The 12,044-nt window shown below is 47.1% G+C and overlaps 1 pseudogene; it reads left to right on the top strand.

Annotated features, from left to right (window-relative positions):
* Positions 1–6,268: 6,268 nt before the first annotated feature.
* On the top strand, positions 6,269–7,779 carry LOC125508608 (putative sugar phosphate/phosphate translocator At4g32390 pseudogene; annotated as a pseudogene).
* The last annotated feature ends 4,265 nt before the right edge of the window (positions 7,780–12,044 follow it).

Genomic DNA, 12,044 nt, shown 5'->3' with positions numbered 1-12,044 from the left:
AGCAAGGCAGCGGATAAAGGTGGTCCTTCTGAACGGAGGGCCTCTACAGTTTCTACTCCTCCACACCCCCAAGATGATTTCCAAGACAACACATGCATAGACACTCAACAAAGCCGTGTTTATGATGAGCACGTCTCCCCTAGTGCAGCATCACCGGTGCTCCCTCTAACTTGGCACTGTTATATGTGGTTGCATGTTATGTGTGATGTCTAGCTTGTATTGCTTCTAATTTTGTTGAATTCCATCTGCTTACTTTACACATTATACTTGAATAAGACACGTGTTCCTGTTTCTAGAACATACAATATCTGTCTATCACACCATGTTCTTACATCAAATTACTACTGTTGTGTAACCTGCAACAATCACTTATCATAAGACACGTTTGACTTCGGAGTGTGATATAGGTTACATCCACATTCTTTTCTAGTTTGTACTACTAATTTGTTGAAATGGCACTTATGATGAGACAATTTTAACTTGGTAGAGTGATATTCGTTGCATCTTTCATATGGTGTCTAGCTTTCATTGCTTCTAATTTGTTGAAATGTCTTCTCCTTAGTTTACACATCATAAGCTGTGAATATGCAATGCTGTGAATATGCAATGGCACTAATTACGAGAGACCTCTAACATGGTAGTGTGATGTTGTTTGCATCTTGCATATGATTTATTTCTTGTACTGCTTCACATTTGTTTAAACGCCATTTATGATGAGACACTGTTAACTTGGCAGAGCGATATTTGTAGCATCTTTCATATGGTGTCTACCTTCCATTGCATTGCTTCTAATTTGGTGAAATGTCTTCTTTTAGTTTACACATCATAGTTCTGGTTATCTCTCCCGTCCTGTTTTTCATACATATTACATCCTCCTATCATGTGGTTGTCTAACATCAAAGTTCAATTCATCTACATCACGCATCAATTTGTTCTGAAGAACTAAATTGTTATTCATTTTTCTTGTCGGCTTGACTTAACATGGCACAGAGAAAGAGGAAGAAACACAGAATGGCAGGGAATGAGAAGCGGATGAATCTTGCAGATTCTGCTGGTACTGATGGTGCAATAGAAGGTCAAAGTCCAGCGGAAAATTCTACAAACACGGCATCCCATGCTACACGAGTTGCAAAAAAAACGAAATAGAAAAAAATAGCTGCCACCAAACAAGCAGAGACAACCCTAGTTCTTGCAACACCTACCACAGTGCTACCAGCTGCACGACTTACTCGTGCGTCAACTGAGCTAGCAGCACGTTCCCAAGCTCCCTTGCCACCTGACACTACTCCCCAAGCACTCTTGACACAAGACGAGTTGGCAATATCAGATGAACCTTGTGAGCTTCAACAACAAGAAGGTAGTTGCTGGAGTCAAGTTACAGTTGCATGCTTCTTTATATGTAGTCTCACAGTTTGATGTACACTAACACTTCCTATGTTCGTTGTTGGACTAGCACCTAGGCGCAAGAGGAAACAAACATCAGGGATAATGCTCGATAGATTCACTAAATCTAGAGGAGGAAGAATGGAGATCCGTTTTGAGGCAGGTTTAAAAAGGCCACGTGATGCTACAGAGTCAGCCAAGTTAGTATCAGAGGCAGCGGTTGCCGTTAGGTGTCATGTACGTATCCTCCCAACATGGATTCAGTATAGGAATGACAACGACGAAACCCAGTTCAACACCTTCCTCGACCATTTATCTGTAAGTATGGTTATGTATGGAAATAATAATATTGTCTTGCTCTGTCCCATACTTTCTAGGTTGCTGATAATGAGACTCCCATAATTTTCAATAGATGAGGTTCAAGTTGGATAGCCAAGGTGATGCAACCAGACAAACTTGCACCCATGTTTTCAAGTCTGCTCTGCGACAGTATCGGTATAACTTGAGGAAAACTCACTTTGAAGGCAAGGCTAACAGTGAACTTTCCGAAACATCTCCAGTGGAAAATATATCGAATGAAGACTGGAGGGGCCTTGTTAAACACTGGTCTGATCCGAAGTATCAAGTACATTATATATATGTGATCAGATCACATGTTGAAGTCCTCTTTACGCATGTGCCACACAAATCTATCTTCTTGTAGGTGAACCGTTCAAATAATAAGGCCAACCGTACGAAAGTGAAATTCCAACAGACGACAGGATCTCGTAGCTATATTGCACACTGCGAGGCTCTTGTAATTAGCTGCTGTTTCACTCTTTTCGCTATACCATATTATCATATCTATATTGACTTGTTTGAAATGCAGAGGAAAGCCCGCAAGGACCAAAAAGTACCTGAACCAAATGCTGTGAAAATCTTCAAGGACTGTCACACCAGCAAGAAGAAGGGCATGACTACACCAGTCAAAGCCGCTGTTGTAAGTCCTTAATCCTCATGCCTTTTAACTACTACTTACTCTGACTCGTGCCTTGAACTGCATGGTTTGTAGCCAATGTCTATTACTCTTTTCAATTTTATACACAATTGTCTTAGCGTATCATTGCACCTTATAAGGTTTAAAAGAGAGGAGTGATGTTCCTTTGATCTTGACCCGTAATCTAGTTCCGTGCTGGACTTGCCCACACAATGTTACAATTGCCTGTTTGTCTGTTCTCAGTTGTTTTGTGATATGAATGATGTCATACTATGCTTATCGTATTATAAACTTCGTCTCTTTATCCTTAGCCCTTAATACAATGTGAAGAAATAGACAATACATTAGCGATGGTACATGGTCATATGTTTGGAACCTGATTTTATTATGTACTTTGCAATAAAATACAACTAATATTTTACATGGGTTCACCAGAATAAGTTCTGTATATAGACCAAAGCTATTTTGTTTGGTTTTGCTGCCTCCTTAATATCTTACGTTCTGGTACTACTAATGTAAAACCTCAACTTTTCAGCGAGCTATGGAAAAAATGGTGGAACCGCCACCTTCTGAAGGTGGCGAGGCAACTATAACCGCAATGGCAGCTCTTGATGTAGTGGGTCAGTACCTGTCCACTAACAGTGCCAAAAGCACGTTCCTGCGTAATACTGGGTTGGTTGTTAAGGCAATATCGTCCAAACTGCCTCATGATCAAGAAATGCAATCCCAAAGCAATGTTGTATCTGCGCTCCAGACACAAGTCCATTCCCTAATAGAGACCCTTTGTGAAACAAGGAGAAACATTGCTCAATGTCGTCAAGATATGCATGGTTTTGAAACCAGACTATCAGACATTTGCTATGTTGTTCAGGAGCCTAGGGGAAATGAAGGCGAGGGTTATGGTGCTCCATCGGACAATACAGCATGAAAACGTAACGGTCAGGTCAAATGAACTGAGCTTCAGAACTTCTGGTGGTGCATTTATCTGCTAGACTGTTAAGTTTTATGCCAACCTTCCTTTTGTTATATAGTTGTAATTTGTTTTGGTGCGATACAAAATTTATTCTTAACGTGCAGCCACCGGCTGAAGAAAACAACAAGCCATTTTTGTATAGTGTAGGGTGTTCCCTATATTTGCACTGGTGGCGATCTTTGATGCCGAATGGATGTAATCTGTGCAATCGCCTTAATAGCCTAGCGTTAGTTTCGGCCTTATTTATTTTCTAGTCTTCTTTTTCCCTGGTTTGCTAGTGGCCGCAACTACCATGGGCCATATACGGGCCGTAGGATCCATGGGTCTCCTACGGGCCGTCGATAAATGGGCCTATAATCGGTGGGCCTCGGGCCGTCGGATAAATGGGTATACATGGGCCATAATCGGGCGTAATTGGTATCGGCCCAACACGGCAACAGGCCCTAGGACAACAAAGGCTTAATTCTGTCATAGGCATAACGGGTCGTTAATGGGCCGGAATATAGGACGGGCTGGAAATGGCGCAACGGGTTAATAAGCCAGAAACGGTCCGACTCTTGCCATGGGCCGAATTTGGCCCATTAGGGTAACAGGCCAGTAACGGGCCGACTCTTGCCATGGGCCGAATTTGGCCCATTAGGGGAACAGGCCAGTAACGGGCCGACTCTTGCCATGGGCCAAATTTGGCCCATTAGGGGAACATGCCAGTAACGGGCCGGAAGTAATTGAGGGCTAAAAAGGAGCCCAAGAACGTATGGGCCGTCAATAGGCCGAAAGCTAACACGGGCTGGAAACGGCCCATGTAAATCACGGGCCGTTAACGGGTATAAAGAAAATTATTGTTCATTATGGGCTAGAGTCACCGTGGGCCTGTAAAGGGCCGAAAGATACGAAGGCCTCATATGGGCCGAAAGACGTCGTGGGCCATACATGGGCCGAAAGTGAAATGGGCTGGTGTTATATTCGACAGCCCACATGACGTTGTTGGGCCGATTTCCTTTAGGGCCTAACGGGCCGTAAAATGGGCTATTTGCGAAGAGACCGTTAACAGGCTTTTCATGGGCCAACCCGTTAACTTTTGACCAAGTCAAACGGGCCGGCTTTGTAAGATAAATGGGCCAGTGATGGGCCGTGGCACGTGTCGACATATCATAGGCGCCTATCTGACCCACTGACGAGCTGACACGTGTTTCGTCCGGCCAATAAGAATTTTACACGTGGAAATTTCCCATTGGTCGGGGCTGTTAACGAGTTATCGGATCCAAAACCCAACCCGATAGCTTAACGGCGTTCCGTCACGGTGGATGCCACGTGTCGGTCACCTTTAACGAAAGCACTTCTGTGACGCGTGATTTATTGTCATGGAAGTGGACACTTCCGTGATGATAATTTTGGTAATGTCATGGAACACTTCTACGACAGCACATGTATGACTATCTTGATTCTGTCATAAAATTATCATGAATGTACATGCATGACAAAAAACGCGACCTACTCTGACAAACACGTATCACCACAGAAGTGTATTTTTTGTAGTGCATAGCCCTTTCCCCCACTTCGGCTCGGCTCCGCACAAGAAGTTTGTGAAGCGTGGAGCGAGAGACTTCAAAACAGGCCCGAAGTAAGCATGCTGGCGAGGTACTCTGCGAGGGAGGCATTGTTGTGCGACACATAGTTGGCCACAAGTGCGGCGTTTGTTGGTATGAAGCAAAAGTGCACGATATTTTGGCAGCATGTGCATTCTTGGTTTCATTACTACGAGCCCTCCAATTGGGATGTGATCCATAATCGCAATGGGAAGTCGCTACTCCATCGGTGTTACACCATTTTAATTATCGTCATGAAGTATTGCACTATGATTGCACAAGAGGAAAGAATGATGCCAACGGATGCGCTAATCATGGAGATCATAAGTTTTGCTTCTTGTCGGTCAATTCATTGATTCACTCAATATTGCAACTTGATTGATCACATCATTCTATATCCCAGACCCGCTGCCACGATGTACTCCAGGATGGAGCGCAAGCCCTTCAAATTGATACATCGTTGGTTGAAACTCAAGGGGCATCCTACTTGGGAGAACATGGGACGATGAAAAAGGTCAAGCTCGAGGAGAAATATTTTCAGATAAAGGCCACTTTTGAAGTTTCGAGAAGTATGGTTGAATTTGGGACCGACCAATTTTAAAAACTTGTTGAACATCCAACACTTTTATTTACATGTATGCTTGAATTGCTAACGAACAAATGACTCAAAGTGAGGCTGCATGGCGTATATTTGATGTTGTTTTATACTATTTCTAAAAAAACAGATATTTAATATATAGGCTTAGATGCTGGCACGGCATTCGGGTGTCCATTTTGATGGATGATGTTGGGATGCGCTACCTCCCATTCCCAACGAAAGGAGGCGAAAGTTATCATGTACACAAAAACTTGTGCTTCTAAAAGGAGGCAAAATAAAAAAAAATTAAACACCTAAAGAAAAATAAGAAAATCATAAAAAGCGAAGAAAGGAAAAAGGCAAAGTCGGTGCAAATATGCCGGCGCAGCTCGCACGCACTGCTGCATGGTGAGGATGGAGCAACAAGAAGAAGCCGAAACTCGGCCAGGGAAAGAGGCCTACGCTCCAGTCCATCCAGCGAGCGTTGACTGAGAACGTTCTCATCGAATGGCTTTGATCGAGCCAACGCGATCGTCCGGGGCACCGGGCATCAAGCGTGTAAAGCGATTTTCTTATCGAGATCTGCGAGTGTATGCACACACTAGTAGTGCAAGTGTGCATTTGACTCCACATTTCTACTGTACTTCCTTGGATCCTAGTACGTTCAGAGAGCTGACCTTGGTATTTTCAATTGCAATTGCTACCACCACCCCTCCTTAACCTTCTACAGATTGATAATTCTACAAGTGAGACGCACCGCACGTAAAGGTTCCATGATTCGGCAAGCTACCGAAACCTGTGCCAATGTTGTTAAATAAACGTCGAACCGCGCGTCTCTAGTCAACACCATACCGAGGCTCACCGCGCGGCCGGGGAGATTCGCCACCACTAGCAACCACCGCGCGCTTCCACCCCCCTCGCCCCAATGGGCGTCGCCGGCGGCGATGGCAGCACCAAGCCCCCCGCGGCCGCCATGGACGTCGAGTCCTCGACGGCGGTCGTGGCGCAGCCGACCTCGGTGCTGAGGTCCGTGCTGCTGTCCTACGCGTACGTGGCCGTGTGGATCAGCCTCAGCTTCACGGTGATCGTGTACAACAAGTACATCCTCGACCCCAAGATGTACGACTGGCCCTTCCCCATCTCGCTCACCATGATCCACATGGCCTTCTGCGCCTCCCTCGCCGCCGCGCTCGTCCGCGTCTTCCGCCTCGTCGACCTCCCCGCCGACCCGCCCATGACGCCCTCGCTCTACGTCGCCACCGTCGTCCCCATCGGCGCGCTCTACGCGCTCTCCCTCTGGTTCTCCAACTCCGCCTACATCTACCTCTCCGTCTCCTTCATCCAGATGCTCAAGGCGCTCATGCCCGTCGCCGTCTACTCCCTCGCCATCGCCTTCCGAACCGAGACCTTCCGCAGGGCCTCCATGCTCAACATGCTCGGCATCTCCGCGGGGGTCGCCGTCGCGGCCTTCGGGGAGGCGCGCTTCGACGTCTTCGGCGTCACGCTCCAGCTCGCCGCCGTCGCCGCCGAGGCCACGCGCCTCGTGCTCATCCAGATACTGCTCACCTCCAGGGGCATCAAGCTCAACCCCATCACCTCGCTCTACTACATCGCCCCCTGCTGCCTGCTCTTCCTCACCGTGCCGTGGACGTTCGTCGAGCTGCCGAGGCTGCAGGCGGCGTCCGCGGCCGGGATCGTCCGGCCAGACGTGGTCGTTTTCGGGACCAATTCGCTGTGCGCCTTCGCGCTGAACCTGGCGGTGTTCCTGCTGGTGGGGAAGACGTCGGCGCTGACCATGAACGTGGCAGGGGTGGTCAAGGACTGGCTGCTCATCGCCTTCTCATGGTCGGTCATCCAGGACACCGTGACACCAGTGAACCTCGCCGGCTACGCCATTGCCTTCCTTGGCGTCGCCTACTACAACCACGCCAAGTTGCAGGCGCTCAAGGCAAAGGAGGCCGAGAGGAAGGGGAATGCCGAGGCCGGTGCGCGACTTCTGACGCCGGAGAAGGAGGCAAATGCGCGCAAGAACTGAAGCCTCCCCTCGCATGAGTATCACACATGGATTGGACCTTCCAAAAGCAAAGGCAACAAATTGATTGAAAGAGTTCATTATTTGTGCTAGTTTATACTATAACTTTTTCAGCCATAGGATGTCCGAACTACTCAGTTATTTCAAGTTCAATTGCATGCTTACAATTATACTTACAGGAAATGTAACTTAACTGATTGGCATTTGTTTTAAGCGTATAATTCTACCTTAGAGGCAGGCACTCATCAATTTTTTTCTCTCGAGAGTATGACTAGATGTAACATAACTAGAAATTTGATTATAAGAAAGCTATCACTCGATGCGAATAACAAGCGTAGCATGAACACCATACCAGCAAGACGGAAGACAAACACCACTGCAAAGCAAGCTACTTCCTCTGTTTCTAAATATAAGTCTCTCTAGAGATTTCAATAAGAACTATATACGGATGTATACAAATATATTTTAGAGCATAGATTCACTCATTTTTCTCGGTATATAGTCTATATTAAAATCTATAAAAGGCTTATATTTAGGAACGGAGGGACTACAACGCAAAAGAGCCTATCCTAAGCTAATACATAGCACCGCGTCACGGCCGATGTCGGGCACCTCTTAAGACCCCAACTTCCGCAGAACTTCGCTTGTTGACGCACCATTCATCATGAGCGTCTGAGCAGTTGAATGGCAGGACTCAATTCGATCCGGAAGACACCATCTTGGAGACACCGACGAGGGGCGTACATAGCGCCGCGGAGGATAAAAAAGGACTCACGGAGGATAAAAGATGTCACGGCGACCACTGGAGGAGAGCAATGAGAAGTCAATCGTGTATCCAAACACAATGCTCCCAACAGAGGAGCGACGTTGAGAACGACACTATCGTGACGATCCAAACACCGAATCGAGGCTTGCGCCCGGTGATATCCACCAACTCCATGAGAGCAAGGGAGATGGCGAACACGCTCGGTGACGCCTCCAAGGAGGGGAATGGCATCCACGGGTGCCGTCACCATCATCCCCGCAGAAGCTGAGCGAGATTTTCATCCCCGCGTTGCCCATCTCCACCCCTCCATGGAATTGGTTGCACTGTCCAAGAAGCCTCACACCGCCGCCATCGCAACACTTGCCGACATAGCTCTAAAACCGAGGACCAATGACAGACCGCCCGGCAGGGAAACCGCGACCACACCACCAACTCCTAGTTTGCACGAGGGGCCGCAGCAAACCAGCACCTTTGGCCAGCTCCAGGACCGCCTGCAACGGTCGTCACCCACTCCAAGGGATGGCCTTGCGACGATCAGAACTGCCTCCCCATGAAAAGACCCAGGCAGGGACCACCAGAAGAGCACCACCGCTCGCCACGCCGCACAGGGGTGACCAGCCGCTCAATGTTCACAAGACTCCATCTTGACCGAGCCAATGCAGTGCCGTCACCAACCTGCCCGTGGGAACGCGCCACCGCCTCCAGCAGGCGCCAGTGCCACTAGAGTGTGCCACAACTCCTCTGTTGGAACCTGCCAGGCCCGCCGTAGCACCAACACACCTACCATGCGTCAGCCACCAGCCCTCACCTTCGGCCAGCGCAGATCTGGCCAGTCAGGAACTCTGCCACGACGAGGATCACCAAGCCGCCATCGCCCTGCGCGTTCCACTGCGACGCGCCACCACCAGCTAGCTGTGTCGCCCGCTCCGCCTCCAGGCCACGCGCGCCACCGTTCCTGACGCGCCGGCCACTGGGAAACAGCACCAGCCGAGCAGAGAAGGACCACCGCAACATTCGCTCCGGGAGAAGGCAAAAGGGGGATCCCGTCGCCGCCAACACCACGCGGGCTTTACCCGGCGATGGCGGTGAGGGGGCTGGAAGAGGATCGGAGTCCGGTGGCTAGGGTTGGGGCTCTCGAGTCGTCCCCTGAGGAGTGGGGGGGGGGGGGAGTTGGGGGTGGGGGGCACGAGGCCGAGCCTTTTTCAACAACTGAAATCAGGACTTACTTTTTTTCAAGTTTCTTTTGTATCCACTACTGAAATCAAGAAGTTTGCCTAATGCACAACAATCTGTCGAGTTTCTTTTATCAGGAACTCGGTAAACCAACGTAAAGCCAAGTGCAAGGTTAAAAAAATTCGGTAATGACGTGGAACCTGGAAAAGCGGTATCTTTCATGAGTGTGGGAAAAAAACTTGGCAAAGATATATAACTTGGTAATGGTTGCTCTTTGCCGAGTGCAGGGCAATATTTGGCAAAGACATGAAAAACAGGACCCACCCAGCTTAGGGCTTCGTGCCGGCATATATTGCCTTTGGCCCTGTTTGGATCCATAGGTTAGAGTTAGTTTGGGTTAGATTGGACTCAACTAACCCAGAAATATCCAAACAGGAGGGTTAGTTTGGGTTAGATGCATCTAACTCATTCAAAAAATCTAACCCACCCAAGAGGTGCTTATTTGGGTTAGTTCTTCTTGGAACCACTAAAAAACATTTTTTTTCTCTTGCTCTCGCCGCAACAGATCCCTCACCATTTCCTCGAATCTTCTCGTCCTCTCCCTCCCTCTCTCTCGCACCGTCCATGAAGGAGCCTCGCCGTATCCGCGCTCCATCTAACTCTGTCATCCAAACACCTCTTTAAATAAAGTTAGTTCAGGGTTAGAATCTAACTCTAATCTCTAACAGAGTTATAGTATCCAAACAGGGCCTTTGTCGAGTGCACTCAGCAAAACTTCTCAGTTGTACTTTTTTTACACTTTGTTCCCCAAAAGCCTTACAATTCAAAGATGTAGCAATTCATATATACTCCCTCCACTCCATAATAGTAATGGTTTTAGTTTGAACTAAAATCATGATAATTATTATGGAACAGAGGGAGTACATATCAGGACATCACAAGTTTATTGTCTCACATATCATCATCATTCACATCACATACCATAACATCATCAATTCACACACATACACTGCAAGTTCATTGTCATAAAAATAAACAAGTTCACCATCTGTCACACAACCATATGACACAAACATATTTGCCGACACGACCTCAGGGTTATGGTGGTGCCAGAGGAGGAGGAGGAGGAGGAGGGGGGGGGGAGGCGACGTCGACGAAGCCTCGAGACGGTCAAAAAAATTCTACAGTTATTTTTGGTTGCATTGTCGGCGAAGAATTTTATCGGATAATACTGTAGGCAATGTATGGAAAAGAACTAACCTTTACTTGGTCTTGAAGGTTCTTTTTTCCTGCCTCATTCCTTCTCTTGGATTCCTCACTTTGTCTCATTTCTTTCGCCAACTCTATCTAGTGCAGCTCTTTCTGCCTCCAACTTTTTTGAAAAGGGGCGCTTTATTACTTAAAAGGTTTAAGCATTACACCCGGTCTCTGCACAACTAAGATGCACACAACCAAATAAAGTCCTCTCGCATAAAAGAAAAATAAAAAGGTGAAATACTAAGAAATATGTAGGGTCCGTATAACGCCTAAAGCGGAGGTGGGACAATCCTAAGATCATGCTGCCATGCATGTTGGGGTAAAAGTATCCCTCGCCGTATCCTTCAATCGTGTACACACCTCCGTAAATAGGTCTCGATTCTCCACGCGTTGCAGAGATGACCATAGACGAAGAGTCCCGATACATCTGTAGATAACCTGCAGCAGAGAAGTACTTTTATCAATAAAAAACTTATCATTTCTATATAGCCAAAGTGACCAAATAACGGCAAGCGCTCCCAACCTAAGAAGAGTTCTAAACGTGTGATCAATCCCATGTAACCAGTTGCCAAATACATTAGCAACAATACAAGGAGGATACAAGCCAGAAGCTATCTGGATGACTGACCATATAGAACGAGCTGATTTGCATTGGAAGAACAAATGTTTTATTGTCTCATCATGATGAAAAAAGACACATTGCGGACTTCCATGCCAATTTCTCTTAATAAGGTTATCTTTAGTAAGAATGACTCCGCGACAAAGATACCATGCAAAAAATTTATTCTTCAGAGGTATCTTTATCTTCAAGATCTTCTTATTATTATCAACTAAAACATCAGAATGGATTAACGCTTTATACATAGACTCCACTGAGAATTGACCATTTCCATATAGGTTCCATCGAAATATATCAGACCCATGTGACAATTGCACCGTGGACAACCGCTGTAGTAGGATGAGTCATCAAGCACATGTCAAGAATATGTTGTAGTGCAAGAATGTAAAGATATGGGTATGAAAGGTACACACCTGGAGCATGACAATCACAGCCGCACTAGACATCAGGCGACTCCGTACGAAAACACTTGAGCTTGTGCTTTGTAAGTGGAGCTGAGAATACTCGGGATTTGAGGAGTGAAGATTGAGCCATCGACAAGGTAGTGGTGGCCATCCTTGTTCCCGCCTCCTGTCAGGTTGTGGCTATCCTGAACGTGTGTCAGCCCTGCATCAGTATCCATTTCCTTCATTTGTTGCTCCTGCCACATTGGGGTGCATCACATATCCGCCAACCTCTCCCAACAATATGCTGGTATCCATT

This window comes from Triticum urartu, chromosome 5A (genome assembly GCF_056163025.1).
Source record: "Triticum urartu cultivar PI428250 chromosome 5A, HENAU_Tu73, whole genome shotgun sequence".
In the NCBI taxonomy this organism is placed as follows: domain Eukaryota; kingdom Viridiplantae; phylum Streptophyta; class Magnoliopsida; order Poales; family Poaceae; genus Triticum; species Triticum urartu.
Note: the sequence above shows the minus strand (reverse complement) of the source record. Positions and strands in the feature narration are given on the sequence as shown.